Source organism: Manis pentadactyla, assembly GCF_030020395.1.
Source record: "Manis pentadactyla isolate mManPen7 chromosome Y unlocalized genomic scaffold, mManPen7.hap1 SUPER_Y_unloc_3, whole genome shotgun sequence".
Lineage (NCBI taxonomy): Eukaryota > Metazoa > Chordata > Mammalia > Pholidota > Manidae > Manis > Manis pentadactyla.
This window is the reverse complement of record NW_026644608.1, coordinates 19054-32962: the sequence shown is the minus strand read 5'-3', so window position 1 is coordinate 32962 and position 13909 is coordinate 19054.

Sequence of the window (13909 nt, the reverse complement as noted above, 5' to 3'; positions counted from 1 at the left end):
GTAAGCTTGTGTTAAGACCCAGGGATCTGAAATCATCCAGACTTCAAACTCTTGTTCCTCCAAGTTTAACTTGGGGCAAGATAGGCTCCTTATTTGTAACTATTTCCTAGGACATTGTATGGATTAAAGGAATTAACCTACTTTACCCCAATTAGCTAAGTGCTCAGAAATATTAGCTGCTGTGTTCTACCAGTAGAATTTGGGATGAGTAAAATGACCATATTTTCAGAACCCAAATTGTGATGCATGATTTGATATAGGATTTTCTGTAAGTTTATATATATAGCAAGTCTCACAGTGATAGGACATAAGTTATCTCATAGACTGACATATAAACACATGCAAGTGTGTTAACACATACACCCCTGTGCCTTTATTGAAAGACTGAAATTAAATGAAGTTTGAGGCATAGAATTCCTATAGGAATGGATGATATTTAATGTTTAGTTAAATCGTATATTTGAGCTTCACTTCAACAGGAAGTTCATTCATAAGATAGTAACTATGGGTAGAGGGGATGTGTGTGTCCCTACCCTTAGGGAACATAAAATTCAGTGTAGTTATGGTCAAGGATCTAGTAGAAGTAGGACTACCTTCCAGGAGATTTCTGCTCTAAATGCTCTCAAATACAAGTCTGAGAAAGACTCAACTCTGAATCATAGAGAAAGGGAAACTGCAGTGTTCTAGGAAAGCCATGATAATCTTCTCTTTTTTAGTGAAGTATTGTTGATATACAATCTTATACTCATATTATTAAATCCTCACTCCAACTAGTGCAGTTACTATCTGTCAACACAGGAAGATATTACAGAATCATTGGCTATATTCTCCATGTTGTCCTACTATTATCCCTGTGACCAATTTATATAATGATTGAGAATTTTTGTGCCCCTTTATCCCCCTCCCCCCTCCCCAACTCCAGCACCTCCCACATGGAACTGCCAGTCACTTCTCAGTGTCTGAGTTACTGCTGTTTGGTTCATTTTGTTTGGTTTTGTTTTTATATTCCACAAGTAAGTGAAATCATATGGTATTTGTCTTTGTCTACCTGGAAAGCCACAATAATATTAACATAAGCAAATAAGACATCATTACAGGTATCACATGAAATTATGCTGCCTGCTGCTCTCCTTGGGTGAATTATAGATTTGCACATGCTAGCTATCAAAACCTCAGCATCCCTGATGGTGTCCTTTTGGAACTTGAATAAACTAATTCACTTCCAGGATGAGATTTTTAAAAAGCAAACTTTATGCAGAATTTCTGTATATCTTGGAGGTCTTGGAGTTTTATTTGTAATTTCTAGGCAAGACCTCACATTGATTTATAATCCTTAGCCTTCTCAACATCAGATTTCCACCAATAGCTATAGAATTTCCTTATTATATCGTAAAGGAGGAACATACACTCTTCCTATTGATTTTTTTATTCCAGTCTATGCCAATGTCTCCTTTCTTGGCGAAATTTTGGTTCATCTGGCCTTAGTTATTTTACTGAATATATATATAAGTACCATTAGGGTAAGGATTTTTGTCTGATTTGTTCACTGTTGATTCCAATTAATTACTCATTGAATGAATACATCTGTATTATCACTAATTCCAGAACAGTCTCATCACACCAAAGAGAAACTCCACTTTCAGCCACTCCCATCTCTCTCTCTTCCAGGCTGTGGCATCAGCCAATCCACTTCCCTATGTCTGTAGATTTGCCTTTTCTGGGTCTTGGATATAAATGTATGTACTCATAGAATATTTGTTCTTTTGTGTCTGACTCTTTTCACTTAGTGTAGTATTTTCAAGATTCATCCATATTGTAGCATATCACCATTTCATTCCTTTTTGTCGTTGAATAAGATTTCATTATATGAAATGTACTGTTTTATTTATCCATTCATTACCTGAAGGACATTTAGATAGTTTTCACTTTTTGGTTATTATGATTAATGCTGTTCTGAACATTCATGTGTAAGTTTTTATGTGGATATATATTTTTCTTTCCCTTGGGTATGTACTTAAAAGTGAAATGCTGAGTCATGCAGTAACTCTGATTAACTTTTTGAGGAACTGCCACACTATTTTTGCAAAGCAGTTGTACCATTTTATATTCCCCAGCAATGTATGCAAGTTCCAATTTCTCCTCATCTTTGCCAATATGTAGTTGTTGCCTGCCTTTTTGGTTATAACCGTCCTAGGTGGGAAGTGGAATCTCATCGTAGTTTTGATTTGATTTCCCCAATGACTAATAATGTTGACTGTTTTTTCATATTCTTATTGGCCATTTGTGTATCTTCTTTAGCAAGGATTAGAGTTTTTGACAGATTTCTCCTAGAGGAGAAAATTATTTATGTGAAGAGAATGTCATAGTCCATGGAGCCCTTTACTGTGGTGAAGTGTGGTGGTAGAATTTGTAAAGTTGTAGAGGAGATCCTAGCAGTGGTTTATAAATGAGAACAAAGTAGTGGATATTTAAGAAAGTTGAGGAATACAGAAAAAGCATGAAGAAGAAAATAGAAATCACTTGTAATTATACCTCAAAAATATAATCACTTTGGAAATGTTGGTATGTTTCCTGGTAGACATATAAATTCTTGTGCCCCACAATGCAGTGCTGCTATTCCTTTAGTCTAGGGCCTCCTCCTGCCAAGAGTAGATCCCTGGTGAACGCTGGTGTTTACTCTCTCTCTGGGTAGCAGCAGGAATCAAATCCTTCACAGCAGAACCCACAAACACATGAGGAGAGACTGGTTCGTGGCTGAGCAGTGAATCAAACCGCATGAGTAGGGTGTTGGGAGTGAAGGAATGCTGAACTAGGACTCACGCTTGGGTTCTAACCTTGGCCCCATGAGGAGCAGGTACAGCGGGCGGAATAACCAAAAGCCCAGACCTCTTCCAGCTCCAAAGTTCATGAGTCCCGGGTGTGTGTTTCACAGGCTGAGTCGCCGAAGGAAAACCATGAAGCTCTGCCGGGAGGTCTCTGATTTGGTCGTGTATACAAACTCCGTGGCAGCCCAGGACATTGTGGATGATGGTAAGGACTGAGGTTTTTCTTCTGGGTAAATCCTTAACCTTCCTTTGTCAGTTGTTATTTAACCTTTGTTAGCCAGCCCCCATTTCTAGAACAGTGTGGAATCCTACTGGAGTGTCAGGAAACTGCCTGTCAGCACAAAGCTTAGCTCCCAGGGAGGGTCTGTTGATTACTGTGATTGCCTGATTGGCTAGAGGTCAGAGGAGCTTCCTACAGGGCAGGAGAGGACTTTATTTCCATACAAGGACAAATACATCACAGCAAGTTCTTCCCCAAAGCTTCAGCCGTGGAGACTGACCTGTTTGATAGCAAGGTCACAGAGGGCCGTTCCCAGTGTGAATGACCAGAAGAAAGAAGACATTTTAATTGGCTAAAGTAACACCTTGAAAAGGCCCACATTTTCTCATTGGAAATTTTGATTTTTATGAAAGTAATTGAATCCACAGAATGTCAAGTTTTAACAAAAAAGGCAGAAATTTCAGAAGTGCTGATATTACTATTTCTCACCTGTCAGTTGCCACATTGAGAAATTCTAGTCACAGTCCTTACCCTGGGCTTTTCTGCTAGTTGCTCTTTTCCCCTTTATTCTATTCTCTTTTCATTTCAGTTTTCTTCAGTTAATAAATGCTTATAGAAATAAACTGCTCATGTGACTTTTCAATCTAATTTTAATTTTGGTGCAAATAAAATGTAAATCAGAATATCCGATTTTCTCAACAAATCTTAGTAAAGGGAAAACAACATTGTGGTGAATCTTATGTCTTCAAGAAACCTCCACCTTCTTCCCTCAAATCTCTTTATTCTCCCCATTCTGCAAGTGTATGTTTTTCTGTCTGCAAATTTTCTTACCTTTAGTGTTTGGTTCTTTCTTCAAATGGTGACAATTATAAAAAATCTAAATTAATTTCACATGTAAGAACATAGAAACTGTAGGGTTTGCAGCAAGTGAACAATATGTTCTAATTACTGCTAATCGCAAGAAAATAAATTTGAGGTGGTTTATGGACTTAAAAGGTATATTTGATTTGGAGAAATAAACTTTCTAATAAATACCTTTGGAGATCATAATCCTTTTAGCTTAATGGAAAATAATATTAAGTACTATTTAGCTCTTGAATTTCAGTTGTTTTGGTGTGTGCGTGTGTGTGTGTGCATGTGCATGTATATTTAGCAACAAAAAGTAATAGATAATGAATGCATGGTTTACCCTAATACAGTGAAACTCAACTCTATTAATAGACTAATTGATATGTGCCTGATTGGCAAGGTTACCTTAATTGTAACACGGTGTGCATATTTAAGTAGAGAGACAAAGTAAAATAGTGGAACTGATTATAGTGCTACTGCATCTGAATGTGGCTGGTCAAAAAGACTATTTTCCACTTCGTGTTCAAAGTACTCCACATTAAAAACATGAAAGAAACATCATTTTTAGTATGAGATATATAAACTATGTTACTAACTTATGTTAATAAAATATACATGATAAGAAAACAATCTATATGAGGGAAATCATCAGATTAAAACCTTCTCTAAATTCTTTGCCTCCCACTTGTATTTCTGGCTGTTCCAAGATCCAACTCTGGGTCTTAACACAAGCTTACTATCCCCTCCAGTGAGAGCCTCTCTATAGCTCATGTGGCTTCTCTCTCTTCTCTGAAGACAGCTTGTACCTGACAACTGCTCCAACTAGCACTTATTAAGAGCTCACTCTGCGCCAGGCACAGTATAAGCACCCTATGTGCATTACCATCTCACAGCCAGTTGATTTTCACATGTCCCACTGTGCCAAGCACTTTACATGTGATCCAGTCTTCTAGACCTATACAACCGAAGCTCCCAAACTGATGGGGACGGAGAGGCCCAGGAGTCTGGGCAAGAACTCTGGGACGCTTTCCCACCTGTACAGCTGGCCAGTCTCCTCGCCTGGATTCGGCTGTGCGTCCTCCTCGTCATCAGTACTACAAGACTTACACCGTGATTTTGTGGTTTTCTGCAGGAGAAATCACAGCAAACAAATTCACTGCATCAGGTGTATCTACAACATACAGAGAACGGACTGGGCCTTACAATACCCACACACATGGGCAATAACTTGCAGGAAAAAGAAACTGACCAAATATTTTAGCTTGCCTCACCATAGAAAGCATGCCTTTAGTCATAATTATATTAAAATAATGAGACATAACTGAGGGTTTTCTGCCCTAAAATAATGAGGCATAACTGAGGGTTTTATGCCCTAACCCTGATTTATAGCTCACATAAAAATGTAGTTCTTAGACTTTATTAGTCATACACTGAAGACCTCTGTGAGGAGTAGGGTCAAAGTTGTACTATCTATTTAAATGATTATAAGGGATAAAATGCCCTTATATACAGGGAGCTCACTATTCCTATTGACTTATATAAAGAAGATTTGATTTAAAAAGTAATACTATTTTAAATGAACAACTACCATTTTTGCTTTTGATCAGTATGCGCTCAAATAACCCTTTAAATCAAACTACTCTTTTGTAATCTTGACCCATTTTAATTTCTAACAGCAGAAGGAAAATTGTTACCCACAGGATTCAGGCTGAAAGGTTGCAGAACTAATCAGGTATCTTCTGAGCCGATTAGCACAAAGGCACAAAGCCTTTCTGGAATGATGTGGTTTCATCCCCACCACATTAGAGACAATCCCAATATTTGGCAGCACATACCTCAACAATACCACCCTAGTAATTGCAGAAAACAATGCCACCAAAAATACAGCTTCCCCAAAGGTAAGACCTTCAGAGAGAGTGCCCTGGACACCTGGAAATTGTAGCTTAGAAAGGCAAAGGCACTCCATCCCCACATTACCAGGGGAGCATATCACTTTCTAGATATATTCATACTCAACAAAATTTTTTTTTAAAAGCTACACTGTTGGCATAAACAAACTCAACTCTATTAGACTAACAGTGAGGCACCAGTTTAGTCTGGAACCTTCTCAGGTGTTATTCATGCTGTGAGAACCCCAGTGCGCATGCAGTGGGAACCCCAGCATCTGGTCAGCTCATGTGCAGCTTGGCCTCTCACCAAGCTGGTAAGTGGGGTGGGCTACCCTCTCTGGCCTCTAGGTTTTTAAAAGAGCAGGACAATAACCCTACTTTAAATAATTATTACTGTTGTGATGATTAAACTCTATGACATGGAAAGTAATTCTGTAAGCTACATAACTTTATATTTCAAATACTATTAATATTTCAAAAAATAATCTATAAATAATCTCCTGGACATTCATTCTTATGACTTGAGGTGAGGCATAATAAATTCTAACTTTATAGTAGCTAAAGTACTCCCTAAAAGATTTACTTTGGAAGATCATTTTAATTTAAATGGGTTGCTGTAATCAAGAAATGAAATAAGCCTAATTCCACATATAGTTAGTAATTTGAATCGTTACAATAATCTGTCTTTTTAAAGTTCATTTTTAAATATAAAGAGTAAAAAGTGGAAATAAGTAATGAATCACCAATGACAGAAAATATGACAGTGTCTTTTCTTTACATATAATTCTGACATCTTATCATACCATATAATCAATTTTTCATCTTTTTTTGCTTCATGCTTTGCATGTTGAACTCTTCAGAATGATCACCTTTTAATGGCTGCATAATTATCCATTACATGAAAAAAGTCATGGTTTAAGCATTCTTTGTAAGTGAACACTATGGTTGTTTCTGGTTTTGTGTTTTTTAATATAATGACTTCTTTGTTCAACCTTGTAATAAATCATCTTATTGGTGAGGCAGGAAGTTCCAGATACAACAATCTTTCAAGTACCAGAAATGACCTCACAGGAACTTCGTGCATGAAGGTCACCATCCAATAGCTGATTTCCTTTATAACATGTTTATCTTTTTATTGAAGTATACATTAACATACATTTAGAAGAAAAGTGTAAAAATCATAACTGCTCAGTATGATGACTTTCCACAAAGTGAAATCACCCAAATGAGGAAATGGAATATTATCTGCCCAAAAGACCCGATTCTCCCATTCAGTCATTACCTTCTCCCCAAAGGTAGTAACTACTATCCTCACTTTCCCCTGTAGGTTTCTTTTTCTTTTTGCCTGTTTTTGAACTTCATATAAATGGGACCAAACTGCATCTATTCTCCTGGCTCTGGCTTCTTTTGCTCAATGTCATGTTTATGAAGATCACATATCACCTGTAGTCATAATTTTGTCATTCTCCTTGCTGATAAATATTCCCTTATGTGAATACACAGTTTTTAATGGACATTTGAACTGTTTCCTCCTTGTACAAGTAACATCGCTATAAATAGTATTGTTTCAGTCTCATGACATGTATCTAACAATTGAACTGATATGGACACAGTGCCTAGTGCAGACTCAGCAGACAGTGAGAAACTGTGTGCCAAAGTAGTTGCACAAATGCACATTCCCTTTAGTGGAGTTCAGGTCACTCAACACCCTGATACTTGGGTGTTGTCAATATTTTTGCTTGCTGTTGTGATGGGTGTATATGGAATCTCATGTTATTTTAATTTGCATTTCCTAGAGAATTGATAATGGTGAGAGCACCTGTTCCATATTAGCCATTTGGATGTCTTCTTTCATAAAGTACCATTTAGGTATTTTACCTGTTTTTTAGAAGTTTAGGGTGCTTTGTCTTATTGATTTATAGAAATTCTTTATATGTTCAGGATACAAGTTCATCGCTGGGTTTTGTGTATTGAAAATATTCTTTCCCATATGCTACTTGCTTTTTGATAATTTTGATGACTAGAGGTTCTTAAGTTTTAAAGCAGTTTATTATCAACTCTTCCCTTTTCTGGGATCCTATTTAAGAAATCTTTAGTTATTCCAAGATCATGATGATATTCCCATTACCTTCCAGATTCTTCTAATTAGTTAAGTTATTCACATTTGCCCTCTTAATTCATACCTTATGTTTTTCAAAGTTGGTCATGAGAGACCGTCCATGTGATTTTTCTTTCCACTTTCTTTAACAGCTGGATGCTGAGTAAATAAAGCATATTATAAGCAATTATCTTCTTTGCTCCTGTTTTTCTCCTTAGTTCTAGAGGGGTGGGGGGGGACCCTCACTCTGTCTGTCCCTAGGTGGGTAGCAAGCTGGCCCTGCTTGTTTCTTGCTGCCCCAACCCTTCACTAGTCCAAAGGTTGCTGCATCTGACTCACGAGAGGAGGACACTGGCGTGAAGAGGCCTGGGAACCAGCCAGGAGACTGCAGCTGCCAACAGCTTCCCAGAGCCAAGTTCAAGGGCCTCTCATCTGGGCAGGCCCCTCCAGTGCCAATCTACAAGGCTCTCCACAGCACAGCATATATTTTTCTGAATGCCCTGAGTGGGAATAAATTATCTTCAGTTAAAAGTAGATTTAATTCTGAAAAAAGGACCAAAGTCATTAAGAGCCAATTCTGTTGAGTACAATAATTTGATTGATTGAATACTGCTATTTGAGATTTTAAAAAATTAAAAATAAGTAAAATCCAAGCATATCTACGAGGTAATCAGATTGTTTTTCTTTAAGAAACTATACCAGAGCTTATCTGTTCATTGAAATAATTCTGTGATGAGCATTGGAAAGAGGTATTGTAGCAGACGAATTTTTACTCACGTGGGTTAATTTTCCAGGACAGAGATCTTCTTGCTTGAGCTTATTATTAGGGGACAGAAAAGCTACCCTGCTGAAAGGTTTAAGATTCTTATTCAATTGTCATCCCTAAAAATATGTATTGACTGGTTCACCACCAATGACAAGGTATAAGGAGAGATCAGCAGGCCCTGCCCTCCCAGGACTTCTAGCTAAACAAAGAACCACATAAATGGAATAAATGTAAATGAACAAAAACATTGAAAATCCAAAGGCCAGGGAAGGCATCTAAATATATCCATAGAGAGTAATCCAAGATGTAATCTGGGTCAGGGAGAGGGGAAGACTGAGAATTGGTCGGGGAAAAGAGGCAGTTCAGAAAATGCTGGAGGGGTGAGGACAGGGGCTTACAGGGTGATTCAGTTGACTGGTTTGTGTATTTTGACTGCCTTTTACGATCAGTTGAAGCTGATCATTAACTGTTCAAAAACCATGGAATTAAGAAGGTAGCCAGATGTAGTTACAGAAGTAGCAATGCTCTCCAAGTGAGGAGAGCCAGTTCTGATAAGAAGTAGCTACATGCCCTTTGGTAAACTCATTTACTCAATCTGTTTTCTTATCTGTGAAATCAAAGAATGGACCAATTCCTCTGAGCTCCTTTCTATTTCTAATAGCCCATCTGTTGGTAGGGGAACCATGCTGCTTATTGTCTAAAACAGAACCCTTGTAAGAGTGAAAGAGGGGGCACTTTTAACAATAGCTGGGACAATAGGTGTACAGCAGGGCTGTTCAGGCTAGTTTAGGTACATGATCATCATATTCAGTGGCACTTGCTATGCCTCAGCTTTATGCTACATACATTACTTATAGTCTCATTTAATATTATACAACCATCCTCAGAGATAAGTATGATTAAACCCAATTTTACAGATAAAAACTGAAGTTAGTCAAGTTAGACAACAGTTACCAAGCTAGTTAGTGACTAAACAGATTCTGTGTAGCTCTATCTCCTCTCTGGCTTGCTCTGCCTTCCCAACCGCTCCCACTCCACACCCCTTCTTTATGTATAATGGTCATGTACACAAATATCTATCTCAAATTTGACCTCTCTCAGGCACTTTACAAGCCAGAAAGATAATGGTTATTAAGACTGACATGGTTCCTGTTTTCATGGGACCTTAGTCTAGTTGAGAAGACAAATGTTAAACAAATAATTGGAAATGTGTAAAAAAAAATTCAGACAAGAAAAGCTCTAATAGGCCACTGTGGACAACAGTGTCAGACAGTGTTTATCTGACAACAAAGGAGAGAGCTTACCTAGTCCATCAGTTAAGGCAGGACTCATTTAAGACATCACATTGAAGATGGAATTTAAAAAACGAATTAGAAGTTAGCTAGAGCAGATGTAGGAATGAATTGTTCCAGGCAGAGGAAAGGAATGTGAGGACGACCACAGCATATAAAAAACTGTGGCTGGCTTGACCACTGTGGGAGGTGGTATGACTGGGAAGACCTGATACTGGAGAGGTAGGCAAGGATGCAGTGACATCAGCCATTGGAAGCCTGGATGCAGTCTGTCATTTATTCCCAAGCATAATGGGAAGCCACCAAAGAATTCCAAACAGTTGAGTGACATGACTGGATTTCAATTTTTAAAACAGTGTGATGATTTCAGAGTAGAGATTAGGTTGGAGGGGAGCAAGAGTAGTCTACAGGAGAGAGGACACTGGACTTAAGTTCGACACAATCATGAAGAAGAAGAAGAGAAGCAGACAGATGGGGGACACATTCAGGAGGTGCAGTCAACACGCCACGGAGGCCTGCTGCATGTGGAGCTGTGGGCGGGTTGAGTACATGGTGGGCCTGAGCTGCTTCCCTCACCAGAATGTGCCTGGGGAAGGTAAGTCCAGGGGCACTGGGTTTTGCCGGAAGGTCCCACTGCAGTACTTGAGTCATTACCACTTCCCACCCCAACCCAGTTCTAACTCTTTCTCACATCATCTTGCAATAGGGGATTTTTGTTTTTCAAGCAATATGAGGGCATAAATGCTAGAAATTGGGGAACCATTTCACAGACAACAAATGATAATAAACGAAGTATGAGGTGCTTTCTTTTTCCTGTTAAAGGACACATACAAGAGGGAACCGTATACCTGCTTCAGGTGTGCATTTAAGCCTCCATTTGTGGCCTTCAGTAGTGTCCACACTGTGAATCAGGATCTTCTTTGTCTCGAATTTGAGATTCTTTTTTTTTTTTGTAGATAATTATTTTTTATTGAAGGGTAGTTGACACACAGTATTACATTACATTAGTTTCAGGTGTACAACATAGTGATTCAACATTTATATACATGATAATTCTAGGTACCAGCTATCGCCCTACCAAGCTGTTACAATATCTTGACTATATTCCTTACGCTATACATTACATCCCGGTTACTTATTTATTTTACAATTGGAAGTGTGTACTTTCTTTTTTGTGAGGGCATCTCTCATATTTATTGATCAAATGGTTGTTAACAACAATAAAATTCTGTATAGGGGAGTCAATGCTCAATGCACAATCATTAATCCACCGCAAGCCTAATTTTCGTCAGTCTCCAATCTTCTGAGGCATAACAAACAAGTTCTTACATGGAGAACAGATTCTTACATAGTGAATAAGTTACACAGTGAACCTTACAAGGGCAGTCATCACAGAAACTTTCGGTTTTGCTCATGCATTATGAACTATAAACAGTCAGTTCAAATATGAATACTCATTTGATTTTTATACTTGATTTATATGTAGATACCACATTTCTCTCTTTATTACTATTATTTTTAATAAAATGCTGAAGTGGTAGGTAGATACAAGATAAAGGTAGAAAACATCGTTTAGTGTTGTAAGGGAGCAAATGTAGATGATCAGGTGTGTGCCTGTAGACTATGTGTTAATCCAAGCTAGACAAGGGCAATAAGACATCCACGTATGCAGAAGATTTCTCTCAGAACAGGGGGGGTGAGGTTCTAAGCCTCACCTCTGTTGATCCCCAATTTCTCACCTGATGGCCCCCCTGCGACTGTGCCTGTCTTAGGTTTTTCCTCCCTTGAGGAATCTTACCCGTCTCTGGCTAACCAGCCATCTTCCGGGGCCATACAGGGAAATTTGAAGTTGGTAAGTGAAAGGGAAGCCTTATTTGAAATGGTTAGCTTTTTATTTCTTTGCATATTTATGCCCTGTAGCTTCTATGCCCAGCATTTGTCTTGAGGTATCTTTACCACTTGGAAGAATTATGATACTCGGTAAATTCGATATGAGGCACGAATTCTATTTAAGGGTTGTAATTAGGAAGGAAGAAGAAAAGCTATAGAAGTAGCAGGCGGAAGAAAACATGGGAAGATTGATTATTTCTTTGACATATCTTCTTGTAGAGTAACTTCAGCATGTATAGGTTTTAAGCTACTACTTAAATTGCACACACACATTAACATAATAGGAGTATAGTTACATAACCAAAGCATACCTGTAATTACCAGCCATCTCCAGTGAAACCAAGAAAGCCAGTTAGGCACCTTAGGCATTTGTGAAAACTTATCTATGACATGGTGGATATTGTCCAACTGAACTTGAACAGTCTGAGAGAAATCAGAAAAATTAAAACAACCCATTCCTGGGGAATGTTCACATCCCTTATGTTCTTTTACCAGTAAATAGTCTGTAGTTGTAAGATTTTGGAGCGCTACAATTTGCACTTCTCCTAATTCTTGGTTGAGTTCCAACAGTATAGATCCAGTCAAACTTGTTGTTTTACTGTATGCACAGGCCAGCTTAGATATCTCCTTCCTCATTCCCATGGCAAGTCCAGGAGCTGGTGGGATGAGTGCATCTACTGCTGTAGCAGTGCGTGGATCTTTGTTGGGGTTTTTTGATGATCATCTTCTGTCATGAGTCTTCCAGAGAGTGCTGATGTTGGAAGTTCTCTTTCATATCGTATCTTAGTTCATTTTCGGGGTAGCCCAATTAGGCTTTGATCCTCTGTATAAACACAAACAAACCCTTTGCCTACACTTTTATATGCCCTTTATACCCTTGTGTAGAACTCATTGGAGGTTACCACACAGGAACTGCCCTTTTTTTTTTTTGGTATCACTAATCTACAGTTACATGACGAATATTATGTTTACTAGGCTCTCCCCTATACCAGGTCTCCCCTATAAACCCCTTTACAGTCACTGTCCATCAGCATAGCAAAATGTTGTAGAATCACTACTTGCCTTCTCTGCGTTGTACAGCCCTCCCTTTTCTCCCACCCCCCCATGCATGTTAATCTTAATACCCCCCTACTTCTCCCCCCCTTATCCCTCCCTACCCCCCCATTCCCCCCAGTCCCTTTCCCTCTGGTACCTGTTAGTCCATTCTTGAGTTCTGTGATTCTGCTGCTGTTTTGTTCCTTCAGTTTTTCCTTTGTTCTTATATTTCACAGATAAGTGAAATCATTTGGTATTTCTCTTTCTCCGCTTGGAGTGTTTCACTGAGCATAATACCCTCCAGCTCCATCCATGTTGCTGCAAATGGTAGGATTTGCCCTTTTCTTATGGCTGAATAGTATTCCATTGTGTATATGTACCACATCTTCTTTATCCATTCATCTATCGATGGACATTTAGGTTGCTTCCAATTCTTGGCTATTGTAAATAGTGCTGCGATAAACATAGGGGTGCACTGATCTTTCTCATACTTGATTGCTGCGTTCTTAGGGTAAATTCCTAGGAGAGCAATTCCTGGGTCAAATGGTAAGTCTGTTTTGAGCATTTTGATGTACCTCCATACTGCTTTCCACAATGGTTGAACTAACTTACATTCCCACCAGCAGTGTAGGAGGGTTCCCCTTTCTCCACAGCCTCGCCAACATTTGTTGTTCTCTGTCTTTTGGATGGCAGCCATCCTTACTGGTGTGAGGTGATACCTCATTGTAGTTTTAATTTGCATTTCTCTGATAATTAGCGATGTGGAGCATCTTTTCATGTGTCTGTTGGCCATCTGTACTTCTTTTCTGGAGAACTGTCTGTTCAGTTCCTCTGCCCATTTTTTAATTGGGTTATTTGTTTTTTGTTTGTTGAGGCGTGTGAGCTCTTTATATATTCTGGACGTCAAGCCTTTATCGGATGTGTCATTTTCAAATATATTCTCCCATACTGTAGGGATCCTTCTTGTTCTTTTGCTGTACAGAAGCTTTTCAGCTTAATATCGTCCCACTTACTCATTTTTTCTGTTGTTTTCCTTGCCCGGGGA